Raw genomic sequence first — 13,261 nt, 5'->3', positions numbered from 1 at the left:
ACCAGGGTGGGAGGATGGGAGGTATATCCTTTTGTGGGCGGAACGCAAACTCATACACACACACACGAGCATAAGGAGCTATCAAGAAATCACAACAAATTTACAAGTGCCACACAAATGTTTGACAAAAACTTTCTGAAAAGCTTTCCACTGATTTCGCAACGTCCCAGCGATTTCTTCTGTCTCGATGTTTTGCGGGGAGAGGCGGCAAAGGCGGCCAAAGTTGTCTGGGGAGACATTTATGGTCTCACGATGCTATCGGGTTGACATAAGTTAAGCTGCTTTTCCTTTGCTTTTCGGCTAAAATCAACAACAACAAATATTGGCTCACACGCATATGAAAATGTGTGTATGTGTGTTCTATGTGTGTGTGAGTGTGAGCAAACAGTTGAAAAGGATGTTCGAAGTGTGTGCCAAGAACGCGTAAATTTAGCTCGAAAATATTTTTGAAAGACCGAACCGCAAAACAACTGCGCGACATTCAAAAGTTTTCCAACAGAGTGGGTTGAGGAGTGGGTGGCTTGAGGGCAGGGTACAAGTATTTAGACTTGTCTGCTATTTAGTGTTGACACGCAAGGCAATTTGGCGAATGCAAACATTTTCCTATGCCGCCTAAGCGACCAAATATTGCGCATACGCCCGGTTGCGCGTCTCTGTGTGTGTCAGTTTCAGTTCTGCCTTCAGTTCGCTATCTTTGTTTAGCTGACATTGCTTACGGATATTAAATAAAGTTGCGCCATTTCAGTTTCGCGCCTTGCCAGACCACCCCCTTATCCCCCCGTATCATGCCCATCGTTTGGGTAACTGTTATTGCTTATTACATTGGGGCGGATGGCGGTTAGTTCTGCCGTGTGGTGAGTAAATTGTGAATGCTTGTCAGTGGCACCCGCCCCAGCCACCTCCCTTATCCCCAGCCTCTGGCCCCTTTGAGAACCACAAAAGAAATGCTTTTAATGTCTCTGACTTGAGTTGCTTGCCGTGGCTGGGTGGAATGACGGCTTACATGCGCTTAGAAGTGTGTACAACATACCCGCGTACTCGAAGGGAATTTAAATAAATGGCGCAAAAATTTTACACCCCACAATTCATTTGGCCAGAGAGCGAGTCCAACGTATGTACGGCTCCAGCAATAATCATCCGATTCTTGAAGGGAAAACCTTAAACGATTTGTACATCGATTCTTATTCAATCTGCATCAAAATCTAGAAAATAAATATTTTTTAGATGCACAAGAACGCATGGAGCCACAATATGGCCCACAGCGATGGCTATATCTTTGCCAATACTGATCCGATTCTTGAGCGGAATACCTTAACGATTTGCACAGCGATACCAATTCAATATGCATCGAAATCTTGGAACGAATTATTTTTTAAATATTTTTCGTATGTAGCCTAAGCAAGCAAATATTACGCATACGCCCGGTTGCGCTACTGTGTGGGGTAGTTTCAGTATTCGAGCAGTTCATGTGTGTAATAAACCCTTGGCTAGCTTGATTAAGTGCGCAGAATAATATTGGAGGAGAAGTGCCGCTGCGTATACGTAATACAGCTTAACAAAAATTTGCAACAATCGGAGTCGCGTTCTGCGTTTGGCACTCATTAGCAGTAAGAATGAGCAGCAGCTTCAGAAAGCTGGGACAAAATCTAGATAAGACCACGATAACATTGTTGGAAATTGGCATCACGTAGTCAAGACCGCACCCTGGGTGGCTCTGAGAACCACGAATGGCGAAAATAAAACAAATAATGCTCTTTGTTAGAATAGTTTCGAATAGAACTGACGAGTACTTACTATTTTTCACGACTTTAATGAATAACAAGTTGTAAAATATAAAGTAGCAATAAAGTAAAAGCTGGAGATATTAAAATGTTTATAAGTTATCATAAAGTATTTTATGTTGCCAACTCTTCTTAGCGAGCTGCTTTTAATAAAAATGTTTAAAAATAAACTGCCAACTTGTAAGCTTCTCCGACCTAATATACCCTCAACCTAGAATTAACCAACAGGATACCAACAAAAAAACGAGGCCAAAGCGCTAAGCATTTAAATGCTAAATAGCTGGTAAAAGGATAACGCCATATCCTTATTGCCAACTAACTAGCTCACGCTGTGTTGTTGTGCGCTGCGTGTCGTGTGGCAGGGCCGCGAACAGAAATTAAAGTGTTACCAAAATAATAACAACAAATTGCCTGAGTTGAGCAGTGTCGCAGCACAAAAATGTCGCGATTCACCCAGCGGGCGACCTTTGAACGGGTGATGCCAGCGGGAGGTCAAGGGGCTGGTCCCATAGCCCCTGGCCACATGGTGTGACATTTATTTAAATTAAGCCTGAGCGATGGAAGGATAGCAACTAGACATGCAAGCGATATCCCAAAGGGCGGTGAAAGCGAAAAGTGCAGTTTTTTGAGTCAATATTTGCTCAGAAACTCTAAAAACTTCAAACTCCACTCTTTAGAGTTAATCAAAAGCCCCAGAACAGGACACATTATTATGAACGAAACTTGTTTAATTGTTTCTGGCGAATTTTCTACCACTCAGCTCGTTGAAGTCCTTAGACCTTAACTTGGTCATGTGGAAAGAAAATCTCTGAGATTTTCTTTTAGGGCAGTGTATAAAAATACGAAGACTGAGTAAGTTAGTACTTAGTTAAGTCAAATGATTTTAAAAATTAAGCTTTTGATAAATTTAGCCAAGGACTCTAGGTATGGTTTCAAACAAAATGTTTTCTGTGCATGCCTCTGAGTTTTTTCCAAGGCGCTGAAAATAAATTAAAGTGCGCAAAGTGTTTCCTTTTAATGGCCATTTCCATTTCTCCATTTCGTCCTTGTTGTCGCTACTTCTGTTTTACAATGTCTGAGCTGCGAACAAAGGCCTGTTCCTTTGGCTCAAGTTGGAGAAAAATGCAGCTGGAACGTGAGTCGCGGTCTGCGTTTGCCGGATATCCGTTTGCAGAGAGCCGGAAGGTGAGACCTGCCGCTGCAGTTGCAGTCGCAAGTGCAGTCTCCATTGCAGTTTCGTTTGCAACGACAGCTGCAGTGGCTGAATGAAGCCTAAATGCCCGGCAAGCGGATATGTCGCGTTAAATTATATGCCGCTGGATGCAAAGTGGGGCAAGCACTTGCAGGACTCGTTTTAATTATGATGCCAAAATATTTATGGTAAGAATTTGTGTGCAAGCATCTTCGCCGGCCTAATTGCATTGAATCCACAAAACACAGCTGCATCTGAGGCGGAAACTAACGAAATAAATGCATAAATTGATGGCAATTTATGGCCGTGCGGCAAACGTGCCGGGCTTAGATTTGTTTGCCAGCACGGAGCACAAAACACAATTAGTTGAGCCGCATCACACACACGAAGCTGAACTCCGAATGCAGGATGCCAGCCTGGTTTCGGCCTGGAATCGCATTGCCTGTCGCATCCCCGACTAAATAAACACACGGCAATATAATGTCGAGGACGAGATGTGAATTTCGGTTTGCTTTGACATTTGTTTAACCTGCTGCTGTTGCTATTGCTTGCCATCCTATTGTCCTTCCCAGTCCACCTGTTCGCCCACCAGGTAAAACCAACACATTGCCTGCTGTTCCTGCTCCAGCCCTAGTGCAAACATGTCGAATGCGTATGCTTAATATTGCATAACCCCGTATGCATTCCGAATGCACATTAACTGCACACAAATACGGTTGCGCTACCCACACGCGGTTGCCGTGAAATTATTGCCGCACACCTTCCCAGGGAGTGCCTTCCCAGGGCACCTTCCTCCTGCCGATAGAAAATTGAATTATGAATAATAATGTTCTTGCCTTTGTTGTTGTTTTTCATGATGCACACATGTCAAAACGAGTATTCTGTTCAAATGCTTCTAATACCCTGGAAAGTAATTTTAAACCATTTAATTAGGTTCGCAGTTAGCCTAACATTAAATAAGCAGGGAGAGATTTATTTAAATTAATCCTTTTTCAGAGAATTCTGATTTTACACAGAAATATATTTGCAAAAACAGGATTCAAAAAATAGGATTAATGTTAAAGGATTTTAGGGAGCATTCACGCCCAACAGTTGAATTCAACATCATGTTAGTAATATTAAACAAATATCAAAATTTGTGCAAATCCTTGAGAAAGGGTATTCCCCTGAACCTTTGCCGCACATCCGTGTGCCGAAACTTTAATATTTCGTATGCATGACGGCACCTGGCCCCGTGAGCATGTGGGCGTTTGCGATTGCGCTGGACCTTGTGTTTGCCTTGGCTTTCGAATGACAGAAAAGCCACACATTGCACGTGCTCCGTGGTGCGGTTGACGATTGCATTTCATAGGTATCCGCATTCGCATCCGCAGTCGCATTTGCATTCGGACCGGTGTTTGTGCAGGCAAACTCATTTGGCTTTTTGGCACATTAGGCGGTTTGTAAGCCGGAGTAAGGGAAGCAGCGAGCTCCTTTTCAAACGTCTGAATTCCTTGCTGTCAAAGGACGAGGACTTCAAGTTTCATTCACGAACAATGATGGCGAGAAGGAGAGGCAGACGCATCTGCGAGACCGCCAATGGTGGCGGTGATGCTGATGCCAGTGTAATTGGCCCTAATCTACTTAGTCCCCAAACACAATGCCGGGCCTGGGCTCACGCTTTACAATGGGACCTTGCCGAGCAGCGGTCATTGTGTCCTTCCGCCTTCGTCAGCTCCCTCTCCTGCTCGGCTCCTGGCTTCTGGCCATTTACTCGTCCGTCTCTCTGACAGAGTCTAACAAGTCCAAACAATTGACAAAATGAAGCGACAACGCCGAACGAGCCTGGAACGGGCGAAATCTAATTTAGCGCAAGTGATGGCAGTAGTCGGGTCAGGTCGAATGAGGAGGTGGGGTCGTGACAAGGACAACGGCAGGTATCCTGCTCTGGCCTCTGCACAGGGAAAAAAAAGCTTTAAGGATTGTAAGTTAGATATGATATTTGCCAAGAAAAAAACAGTTTTAGTTTTTAAATGGCTCCTACTAGTATATATGCTCCTAAATTTTATCCAACATTTCACTTTTTTTAAAACCTCCCGCAACATTTTGTTTCCAATATCCGATGAAGTCTAATTCAATATAAATTACTGTCACTTTCGTCAAGTGCATTTAAGCTACGTGCTTTGCCTGTCACAGTAATTTGGTAAATATATATTTGACGCTTAATTTTTATAAACTTTGCAAGGCAATTTTTGTCGCAGCATTTTTTACAGCTTTTCGGTAGCATATGTGCCTCTACTTTGGGTGCTTCAAGTTATTTTTGTTGTAAAAAAGCCAGCAGCTGTTCGGAATCCGCATCATCGTCATCACCATCATAATATGGCCCGTCCCCGGGACCTTATATCGAAACCTGAGAGGGAGTCGTGATGGGGCTGAGGGGCATTATTTCGGGTGCTGCTGTTGATGAGCGTAAAAAGCAATTGTTGCGCCTAATAGACCTGGGGCTCTCCCCCCACCGGAATTGATTGCGCCCTCGTCCTTGTACTTCGGGGCGGACTAGAGCTCAGCAGCCTTGGCATGACAAAATTCTACATATTCGTACTTGTATTATTTTGTATTATGTCTTTGCCGAGGCATTCAATAAATTCACTGGGCCATGTGATTACGCTGGGGCGCCTCACATGTGCCTTAGCTCACATGCCGCGTCATGGCGGGCTCCCGCGCTCCTGCATCCTGGCAAATCCTATTCAATTGTTATGCGAACGTCACTCGAGTGCCATACAATTATGGCATTTTCCATTGAAATCCGCTAAAAAGTATTTTGCTTGAGCTGCTCTTGAGCACTTGAGAAGTTGGCCATTAATTTGGCAAACAAGCAAGGACCTCACCCCATAGCCCCAAGCCCCATCCAATTAATTAGCATTAAACGGGGGAAAAAGTATGTATATATGGAAGCAAAGGACCGAAAAATGCTTCGAGGGCACGCAACAACAAGTACAACAACCGCAGTGGCAGCAACTACCATGACAACAGCAACAAGGACATCTGACGGCTCCTGACCGACTGCCGCTGCAATGAACTTTGACACAAAGTGTCAACTGTACTGCTCTGATGCTCTGATGCCCTGATGCTCCGCTGCTCCTTCGCTCCGATCTGGGCCTGCCACTCTCGCTAAAATTCCGTACAAGAAAATCTACTTAGCGAAATTCAACGGAGGAGCGGTGTCGGCAATTAGGCGAGCGCCTCGGACAGACGGGACAGGGCACACGGGTGTGTCTTCAGGTGGGGAACTGTCACCTGGCTGCCGCCTGACGCTGATTGTTAAGCGAAGTTGGCAGGTCCCCAAAAACTATTGCAAGCAGAGACACAAAGCCTTTTATTTTCGAGCACCATTCTCTGCTTAAGGTCTCCTCGGCTCAGCAATTTTTATAAGCTGCCCGGAAAAGTTTTAAAATGCTTCCTTGACGTCACCTCTGGAAGAGAATTTAAATGCGGCTGTTGCCTAATTGAAACCTCACCTGAAGTTAAAAAAAATATATCTAAAGAACTGAAAATGATGCTTGGAACAAGACATAAATTAAATGTCCTTTAAGGTTTTTGGATCTAGAAGAAAATGTATTCATCAAAGAGAATTAGTGAATAAGTGCTTATTTTGTAGAATGGCAAAAGGAAAATGATTATTTTATTTAAATTTAATTCAAGGATCAAGGACTGAAGAAAATATTATCTACTCCTATGTACCGAAATATATTTATTTGTCTAGCCTTTCGAGAGATCCCTATGCACGACTGCCTTAGAGTACACACCATCCCGGCATACTATATTACGTGCACCACCGATGGCTTGTGGGTGGCAAGAAGCAGGCGAGCCTGGAGTGATGTCTCGCTGTGGGTGTGCGTGCGCAAAAGTTTTGCAAGCATCAGCCAGCCAGCAGCAGTACAAAAATTCAAGCCGAAAAAAACCAAGCGAAATATAAGAAATAACACTTGACATTGACAAATTAGTTGCAGAAGACAACACGAGCACTCCCACAATATTGTGCGGGGCGGTGAGGCGGTGGGTTAACAGAGCGACAGCTGTACTGGCGGTGGTCGTTGGAGGTTGGTGGTAGTGGTGGTGGTGGTGGCGCGTCGAGGTTAAAAATAATAAAATACCTACTGACATGATAGACACGAGAGACTTTTCCTTTTATTTAGCTTAGATTGGAAAAGTTTCGACAGTCCAGCTGGATGGCGAGGAGGCGAGTAGCCAAGGGGGCTACACCGAGTGGAGTATCTGACTCTGCGGCACTTGCACTCAAGCAGCGGCAGAGCCCACTGAATAATGTCCACCAGCTGGCCAGGATGCCAACTGAACCACTGTCCCAATGCCCCCGAGCGATTTACCACGAACATGTGTAGCTAATGCTGCTTATTATATAACTTTCATCCGCCGCCCCTCACTAAGCCACTCCATTGAGCGGTTGGCGGCGGCCCTCCTCCTTCCGGGTTCCTCCTCTTTCGGTATCCTTATATATGGGTCATGGCTATGCGGCTGGCAGCACGAAGAGAGCGAGGAGGACACAAATTTCGCAGGATTTATTGCATAGTTGCAGGCGCAAGAGTAGTTAAAGTAAATCTCAACATAAACTCCCGCAGCTGGGCTCGAACAGTGAGGTGGCGGTAGCGGATAGGGGGGATTCGCATTAAACTTTTGCCTAATGAGTTATATGGAAAGTGGAGAAAGTAGAGAGCGGAAAGCGGAGAGTGGAGAATCGAAAGTGGGGTCCCGGGAATGGAAAACAATTATAAGCGCGCCAAAAAGTATGCTAGCAATTTTTTACAAGCGCCTCTCCCAGTACATTACTTGCAAGGCAAAACTTTTCCGCTCCAGAAGTCGGTGCGACTGACAAACTTATGTTGCTTTCAATTTATTTTGCAAGTTTCTCTCACCCCACCCCCCATTGCGTCCTGGCCGAGTTATGCAACAAATAAATCACGCGAATTCCCCGAAACGAGCAGGCTAAGCTCCCCGCCTCAATGTATGCTAAAGTTTCGGACAACTTGACCCATCCTGCAGCTAGGAAATTCCTGTCCGGTGGTCACTGATTATTATTTACGAGTATTTCAATTTGCTAGATTGTTCGAGGGCAGTCAAAAGCCATAAGCACTTGGTTCAAGGATTTTTTTCCTCCTTTTATTTTTTGGTGGGACGGAGATTGTGGAAGACAAAAAATTGTTTTTAAAATATTTTATCATAAAAACACATTTTGAAATCCCGCTGCCAAACTTTGCAATTTCAAGCTGGGTAGCTCGAGGGTTGATTGAGTGGCGAGACGATGAGGCTGTTTGTGCTTTTAGCCAGTTTTGACATACTTTGAGTCGCTGTTGGAGCTTTTCCAGCTTGAAGTTTATTAAAATCGAGCTGGGCTTCTCTAATTTATCAGTTATTCTCAACGTTCCTCCTGCCATACTATTTTTTTCGCCTCCTAGCTCTCCAGCTCCCCAGCTTCCCAGCTGACGGCTTCCTAAGTGCGGCACTTCATTTGCATTTAAAATGTTTTCGCCTGCTCAGTTTTCGCTCCCAGCTCACAATTCTCGGTCTGAACTTTGGCCGTTCATTTGGCACATTGCTCATTGTTGGCCAGAGTGGGTCAAGCGTTTATTTGTTTGGATTTGACTGTGGTGCTCAACTGTGGTTGCGAGCTATGGCCATTCCATTCCATTCCTTCTGCGGTTAACCATCATGCCCACCTACTCTCACACCACAGCCATTTCCTATTTCGCCTGTCGAAGGCTGACAGTCGGAAGGAGCCTTCGATTTGGACGGTGGCTTCACTCCTCCATAGAGAAGTCCGCAATTCGCTTCAAATTAAATTACCTTGAATAATGGCCATCAGCCCTTAACCCTCGGACCCCGCAGTGAAGATTCCTGGCTGAGGCCCTAAGTATGCAATAAAACGCTACACAAAATACCTTATGAGAATTTACGCATTTAAATGATTGTGCAAGAAAGCGAAGCATTAAGATAAAAGAAAGCAAAAAGGGACCCTTTAATTTATGTCTGGGCATTTCGAGCTACCTAAATACATTCAAAACATATTCGGGGACGTGGCACATCGTAAATTAAAGGCTAATTGCAGCTTTGAAGATGATGAATTTCGGAGCCGGCGGGACTCAGGCATATTAAAAATTAATTTAAATTTTTTAATTTATTTATTTCCTCTCTTTATGGACACTGTCCACGGGCCACTCGCGAGTGAAAATTAACTTGCTGCTGCCACTGCGCCCCGAGGCGAGGTCAGGAAAAAATTTCAAAGGAAATAAAAGGAAAATGCGGAGATACCATTTCTGTAATGTTTTCATATTAAGGATTTAATAATTTAGAAATTAATTGTGTCTTGCCATATAGCTTATATAAAGGAAATATGTTTTATATAAAAAGAACAAATAAACAATGACTGGAAAATGTTTTTTCAAATATAACCACGTATGTTTTTACGCTTTTTTAATGTAAAATTTATGTTTCAATATATCGGTTAAGTAAATAAATGAATATAAATACGTTTTATGCTTTTTCGAGTACCCGATTGGTTTTTATAATTCGACTCCCATGGCCGTGTAGCCCCCAGCTACATCCGGCTCTATGGCCGACTCCTATTTGGCGTATCCTCGTGCCTGGCCAGACGAAAAGTTTGGCGTGGCCATGCAGCAACTTTGACACTTCCCGAAATTAATTACTTTAAACCAACTTCCCCCAAGTGCCACGCCCCGGACGCAGCAGCCGCCGCTGTCCGAGAGAAATTAAATAATAAATTATTATTTCTGTGCGAGCCAATGAAGTGTGGCAAATTTAATGGGGCGCCACGGCCCTGCGAGTACATAGTTGGGCTAGTGCGCCACTTCAAAGTAATTGCCAAGGACTACCGCCCCCCTTACCACCACCCACTCTCTATCACCCCAACATTGCCACCATTATTTGCCCTTCATCCGGACTGGGATCCATACGAGCGCTTGGCAACAGCGGAGGACAAAACAAGAATAAATAAATTATAATAAATGACTTTAATCTTTCAGCATAATTTCTGTTCGGGGCAATTATTGACGCCCGGCTGGGCTGCCTTGCTTTAAATTAGATTTTCATTTTGCCATATTTATACGTATATGTATGTGTATAAAATATTTTTATGCTTTTCCCCCATTTAAGATTTATCAGAGCGAGCATCGTGTCAGCAGTACTGTTGAGTTCTGAGCGACGCGACGGGCGCAGAAATGCTTCCAGTGAAATGTGTCCCAGCTAGCTGTAGCATGGCGAAAATGATTTTATATTTATTATTTTTATACTTTTTGCTATTTGCCACCTCCCAGAGTCCCCTGAAGGCGTCGCTTTAGTTTCATCGTCAACAGGTGCAACGACTTTTCAGGCAGACTTTACGATAGAGTGCGCACCTGTCCCAGGTGGCATTGTCAACTGGGGCCTTGGAGGCAACTTACCAGAAGCTTATTCCGCCTCTGCCTCCCAGATCTAGCCGATTCGATACTATCGCTCTTCGGATGGCACTTGGCTTACCTGCAAGAATACAAAGAAAAATGCACTTGGGTTAGTGGCGAAAAATAAACGAAGTATGTTAGGATTTGGCCAAACACAAAAGAGGCAGCCAAATGAGAATTGATTGCAGGCCCGAAAAGAGGAGAGCCGGAGGACACCAAGACATCCCCAGCTCCCCCTTCAAGGACAATCCCATTACACTCGGATGTAGGTGTATGCGTCTGCGTCTGGAATAAAAATCGGCTTAGAGTCCCAATAAGAATCAACACAGAATGTGTCAACACCTTTATGTTGCCACACCCAAAAATGACAAAAAAGCCCAGTCCCGAAAATTGTGTCCCTCTGTGGCTCTGTTTTTTATTATCCTTCGATTTTCCACCCATCCCCCCTGCAGCTATCTTTGTTCTTGTTGATGTTGCGTGTCTTGCTTTTAGGGACAACATGTTTTCCGATGGCTCAGGACGCATATTTGTGCCAGCCCAGTGGGCGGAAGGGAAAATCTATATTCATGGGAGGAAAAGACACGGCGACAGACACATGTACGCATAAGCAAATTATGAGACATCGTTCCCCAGTTGAGCGAACCGAAGGGAATCGAGTTGGGTTGGGTTAGGTTCCCAAACTTTCAGATATCCTTTGCCAAACAAAAATTAAGAGTATTTTCGTTAGATTCTTTTGTCCATATTTAATAAAATAGTACTTTAAACCATGGAAACCACCTGAGACTTAGTAATAATCTTTTGAACGACATTCTAAGGGATATTCCTTACTAATCCTTTCTCATATTTCTGTTAATAACTTGTGGCTACTTGAAAAAATATACATTACTATAAGTATACCTTTACTATAAGAACCTTTTCGTGTAGACCTTAAAGATTACTTATATGAAATTCTATCCAAAAATCCAATATCCTTACAAAAATGGTAAACCCTAACAGCGTTAGACCCTTTTTGGGAGGGCAACCTGTACCTGTGGTAGTATTTTTGGGCCCTGAGTTCCATTGCGGCAGGAACAAGTCATCCGTGTAAGTTCAACCTGCTGAGTCGAACCCTTTGCCCTCTTCCGCTCATGGAGGCATTTGCATTTAGTGTAAACGAAATTTGTGAACGCGCCTAAAAAAAGGTTGCCCTTTGCACCGCCGATAAGTGGGGGTGGTGGCGGCGGTGGCATGTGTGGGTGGTGGCAGGTAGCGCTTAATCTAGCGACTGTCATAATTTGACGTGCGCACGAATACTTGGTAACAGGATGTGTGTGAGTGGCTGTGTATGGAGGGGAGGTAGACGTGGGTGTGCCCGGGTACATTGAGGCGTAAAATTTTGTTGCCAGATTTATTCGTTGGCTCAATCCGAACCAAGCCCTCTGACAGCGCCCCTTCGAACCCGGAATGTCAATGTCAACTCATCCGCCAGGACCTCTCATTTCCACCTGCTGTCAAGGTGTTGGCGCTCTTTTATCACCGCTTTGTTGTCGCTGTTGTTGTTCTTCATTTCCCGGTTTCCTGGTTTTCCTGGTTTTTCCTGGTTTTCCCGGTTTTGTGTGTGTCGGACTGACGATTTGCGTAATTTTCAGGTTCATTTAGCGTTTAATGCTTGTAAAGAAAATTTTAATTTTATGGCCAACAGCCAAAGGCGCTGCAGAAAACGGGCCAAGAGCCAGAAAGGTGAAAACAAATTTCATAAAGGATTATGCTCGCCTCGCTGGATTTTTATGTCAGGTGTTGGCTGAGGTGGCTGGTGATGGTAGATGGTATCCTTAGCGAAACAAAAAAGGCCTTCTGGCCATTGTTCGTATCGCATTAAGAATATCACATTCCCGGCCGCTTAAAGTTTAAGTTCTCGTGTCAACTTGACAAATTATTTGGGTAAATATTTGTGTGATTTTGATAATGATGTTAGGTACGCTCCGTTCGCTTTCGGTTGAGAATGGGGTTTGGCGACGCACTCGTGTGTGTTTCGCTCACCATGGCATTGTTGTGGTCGCTGTGGTTCTTCTTCCAGCGAGCTAAGCGCCACCCACAACCAGTGGTATATACATACATACATATATCGATATCGCAAGTGGTCGAGCAGTCAAGCCAAACACTATTAATTAGCTGAATGTCGCGTATAGTTGGCAGTGGGTGGCTCTCACATATTGAATATTAATTACACATTCCCCAGGCAGCACTCGCAGGCTAGCCCCCCCAAGTTCTGTCCCACCGTTTAAAAGCTAATTAAGCGCCCATTGACAAGAACAACAGGACGAATGTGAGCAACGCAAACACTTCAATACAAAAACACTTTGGGCAATCGCTTGAATCAAGATTGAAGCCAATTCCCACAAACAAGCCAATAATACTGCGGGGGGTGTGCGGTGTAATTAGCACCTGGGCGGCCACCACCGGGCCTCGCCACGAGCCATAAGCAGGTGGATGTGGATTCAGAGAGGGATTGCCTCTAAAACAAAAGTGGAAGAAATCAAACTTGGCAGGACCTACGGCAGTGAAAAGAAGCTGAAAAAGTCCTGCGCTCAAAACACTGATTAGCTTATACCTCATAGCTTTCCCAGGGCTATTATTCAATTAAAAATACTTTCTTCCAGTGGAGTCTATCCATGACCATGGCAATAGTTAGATCTTCGACGGAGCATGGCCCCGCATCAGACAAAACACTTTCTAACGAACTTTTCGAAAACAATTCTGCTGAAAATCTAAATCTGAATGCGAGTACGAATGTGGTAGGGCGCAAAAAAAAAGAAACAGGTAAATTACGTGGCCATAGACCATAAACCCGCAAACAGGGA

The 13,261-nt window shown here is 44.3% G+C and overlaps 1 protein-coding gene across 7 annotated transcripts in view; it reads right to left on the bottom strand.

Moving 5' to 3' along the window:
* Positions 1–13,261, bottom strand: part of LOC6500508 (hemicentin-2) — a 102,983-nt gene that overhangs the window by 78,541 nt on the left and 11,181 nt on the right. Inside the window, exon 2 of one of the 7 annotated variants that reach the window (XM_032449841.2) lies at positions 10,425–10,500. The exons of the other annotated variants lie outside the window; for them this stretch is intronic. The gene's annotated coding sequence lies outside the window, so the exon portion shown is untranslated. The remainder of the gene's footprint in view (positions 1–10,424; positions 10,501–13,261) is intronic. 7 annotated transcript variants of the gene reach the window in all.

Source organism: Drosophila ananassae, chromosome 2L (assembly GCF_017639315.1).
Source record: "Drosophila ananassae strain 14024-0371.13 chromosome 2L, ASM1763931v2, whole genome shotgun sequence".
NCBI lineage: Eukaryota > Metazoa > Arthropoda > Insecta > Diptera > Drosophilidae > Drosophila > Drosophila ananassae.
Note: the sequence above shows the minus strand (reverse complement) of the source record. Positions and strands in the feature narration are given on the sequence as shown.